This window comes from Dermacentor andersoni, chromosome 3 (assembly GCF_023375885.2).
Source record: "Dermacentor andersoni chromosome 3, qqDerAnde1_hic_scaffold, whole genome shotgun sequence".
NCBI classification, from domain to species: Eukaryota; Metazoa; Arthropoda; class Arachnida; order Ixodida; family Ixodidae; genus Dermacentor; species Dermacentor andersoni.
Window position 1 is genome coordinate 223,963,824 of NC_092816.1, and position 3,873 is coordinate 223,967,696.

The window sequence follows — 3,873 nt, forward strand, 5'->3', positions numbered from 1 at the left end:
CCGAAAAAAAAAAATTCGGTTATCATCGTCTTTCTCTAAAAAGCAAGAGAAAACGGGCTAACGTCTCACAGCGTTTATAAATATAAAACCGCTGATGCCGTATGCTTGGACCATGCGCTATATATAACAAAGATATCTGTAATCCAGCACCTAATACTGCTTAGGACGCTCGCGCAGTTCGTAAACGGTCGCTTTGCTGGACAAGCTTAATTCAGACTGTATAAGGTATGCTGCTATTACTAGCCAAAACTATTTTATTCATTGGTGGAAACCTCATCCATCCAACCAAGTAGTCACGCAATGTAACCTGCAGCAAATAGTTTGAACGCTTGTCAAAGTATAATAGCACAGCTCCTATCGTAGCAGAACGGTACCCACGCTGTTACGATCGTCGTCGCGTATGTTTCATGGCTCCTAAACCGCAGCTTAGAAATAGAGGATAATACTGTAATAAGGTCACATTACTGATTGGGACATTCGGAAATACACAATTGATCTCCGAGGCTGATTGTAGGCTCAAATATGCGTGCACACATCGCGCTGCGTGTTCTGTCCGCCTCAACGCCAGCAGAAATTCCGGCCATGACGCCTTAAACCACTTCAGCAAGTCCCACAGAACCGTTTACCATGTAGAAGACGCGCGTCATACTAAACAGAAAGCACGACCGCGAAAACAAACGCCAGAACCTGCCGCCGAGCGTATACCTGCCATGCAAAAGACCGCTTTCACCCAAGCCAGTATGGCGCTGCTCATAGGCGGCGCCACTGCGTTCACAATATGGCGGCGCCTACGAAAAGCATGGCCAGGCGGCGCTACCGCGCCTCCTGACAGCGGCCCCAATGTGGAAACGTCAAGCAGCGCGGTCGCGCCGTGGCGCAGCCTCCGCTTTGTTTGCATTCTTTCGTCCGTTCTTTTCTTCGCTGCTCGTGCTCACGGCGCTCCGTTTTCGACGGCGGCAGACCGCCTGCTTGTGCAACAGCGATGCAAAGTGCGGTTTCAAGAAGGTTGCCGACGCCGACAGCTTTTTTTCGTGGCGGCAACCTCACTAAAGGGGAGCGTCTGCTTCCGCACGTGTACGGCGTTGAACAGATTGTGGACGGTGATGTGACAGTGAAAGCCGAGTGCGTGTCACAGGTGTCCGACAAGATTGTCTACGACGTCGAGTTAGAGGTACGCACCAAGTTCAGAAATTTAGCCACTTTTATTTCAATTACAACATAAGTCACTCTGGCAGCAGGAACTTCTGTTGTCATACTACTCGATGACTGCAGAACCAGTGGGCTGCTTGTTGACGGTTCCGTCACTTAAGAAAGGCATGTTCTGGAGTCTGTTTCACATGTGTCTTACTGCTGCTCAAGAGCTGCGTCGCTGCAGTACGAAAGCACATGTCCTGGTGGTGCTGACTGCTGAGAAGACTGCTGTGATTGCCATTTGTCTGTGAGACGCCGCTCCCATCTGCATCGCATAGAAATGAGAAAGTATGTGTGTCTATTGTGGGAATTAAATTACTCCCAATAATATGTTTGCAAAGGTAACGTTCCTGTGATTGTGTGCATATATTATTCTACAAGAGTGCTGCCACTACAAGTTATGATTCTTGCACACTGCCAATCATACCTTTTCGCCCTCTCTCGATCTGGTGCTTTCCTTCTGTATACAGGTGGGAAGATGGTAGGGATTTATGATGGACGCTGACTTGGGTCACTCGTGCAGTTGCCAACCAAATGGTTGCTGCAAATTCGCGTGCTTTTTGATGGAGGGAGTGTCATCAGCACTGCGAGCACAGAAAGAACACACGCACTAGGCACCAATGAGCACGTCACTATACTAACGAGAAAGACCCTCTTAAGCAACGTGGCGTAGCTTATAGCTCCTTATACCCTCTCAGCCTTAGGTTCAGGCAAATCACAAATTAAGATGTTTTTGGCAAACTATACACGCCTTTAATATGTGGTGATTCGGAGATGCCTGTAACTTGTGCTGCCTATTTCTTGTCACATAACATCACTGCATGGCACGAAGAGAACGGCATTATTATAAAGCTAACGCAGTAATGTGGAAAGTTGGGCGAGTTGGTGATTAATAATCAAACCGTGTTGGTGAAGCGGCGCACTGACCAGTACAAAGCGAGTGTCATGTATTGTGTGTGTCCGCATTGTCCTGGTCAGTCCGCTGCTTCACCAGAGCACTAAAGCAGTTTCCTTCCCAGAGTACACAAAATCCTAGAGCGCAACAGCCAAAGCACACATCTGCTCAAAATTTAACAATTTAACAACATTTTAATTAACAATTAACAATTTAATTAACAATTTAAGTACTACATAGGCTCATACTGCCTTATATCATGCTGCAATAAATATTTAATGTATATCACGCCTTATTCAATGCAGATGTTGGAGTCATTGCAACAAATTGCATTAGTCAGCAAGGTATATTTTCACTGCTCACGAGAAATGGCTCGTACAGACTGCTCCGCGAAATGAACAGACACCACGTTAACCAGAGATTACCTTGGGACCAGCAGTACGGGCGCAAGCATTAGCGATACATGCCCCGCCAAAGGAAATCAAGCTCCTCGTCGGGCGAGCAGCTAAAGTAAGCTCGCGCCGACGGCCGGCTACTACAGGAAACGAAGGTTGTTGGCAGGAAGAGTGAATCAGGAGGAATGTGCAAGGTGGTAATTAACTTAAAGCATGCTGGGATATTGTGAACTTAAAAAGGGTGGCCAAACAACAAACATAACGCGCACGTCTCGAGCGGCTGCTTTCCGATCTGCCGCTTACCGACGCACGCGATGACCGCAGCTTACATTAAATACGGTCTTCTACCACACGAAAGTAGCGCCCGGCCCCTTTCGTTACCTGCACAACTGGTAATTTAACTTGCAGCGTTTGGAAAAGGGAAATAATTCTCTTTAGCTCGTTCATGCGGATCACGAGGGAAGGAAAGTGTAATAAAGAAAATCGGGGGTTCTAAGTGGCAAAACCATGCCAAAACCACGAAATCATTGAGGCACGCTGTAATGGGGAGTCTCAGGAATAATTTTAACCTCCGGGGGTTCTTTAACGAGCACAAAAATCAAAGCACACGGTAACAAGAATGTTCTTGCATTTCGCCCCTATCGAAATGCGGCCGCCGTGGCCGGGAATCGAGCTTAACGGCGCAACACGCGTGCATTTACAAACGGCGGATGTCACCACAATTCAACTACGCGACACGACTAAACAAACGGCCGTGCGCTAACAACAGGCATATCACTATTCCGCTTTCATCGAGCGGCCGTGATGTTGCAGGCGAAAGCGAAAGTAATAGACTTACTTGACTCGGCGCACTGCAGTTATCCATGCTAGTCGTCTGTCCTTCTCGTGCCACTTCCCCAGAAATCTGTAGAACTTCACGGGCGGCGTACGACCTTTCGTGTTTTCGAGGCTGCTGTGGCAATCAACAACACAGCAGTATTGCGTGCCGCCTTTCCTGGCTGATGAGGTCGCACTTGGCATCGCAAACAACACGCGCACGAGCCCTACCGCCGCACAAAACGCGGGCGCGCGCTAGCCCAGCGATGACCTTCGAAATTTCCATCGGTCCGCTAGGGGAGCATTCGGCGCTGGTGCCGCGCGGGCAAGGTTGCCTCGTCTATTAGCCCCGAGAACGAACTACATGGGCGCTGCGAGCTCCGCTCGCGTAGCATATTGGCGGCGAGGAGTTACGGAGTCGCCATCTATCGGAAGCGCCTCGCTGGCGTATTATGAGGGATCACGTGGCACGCTCCTCATAGGTTTTGCTGTCAGCGCTCACTGAAAACACCACGCGCGAGCTCTCCCGGACATTTCTGTAAGTACTTTCGAAACGAGAGAAGTTTATTACTGTCT

The 3,873-nt window shown here is 48.9% G+C and overlaps 1 long non-coding RNA gene across 1 annotated transcript; it reads right to left on the bottom strand.

The window, feature by feature from the left end:
- Positions 1–1,189: 1,189 nt before the first annotated feature.
- On the bottom strand, positions 1,190–3,435 carry LOC140216663 (uncharacterized). The gene is made up of 3 exons (XR_011893238.1): positions 3,320–3,435; positions 1,619–1,775; positions 1,190–1,456 (listed from the first exon to the last, which is right to left on the bottom strand). It is a non-coding gene; the product is annotated as an uncharacterized lncRNA (long non-coding RNA).
- Positions 3,436–3,873: the final 438 nt, after the last annotated feature.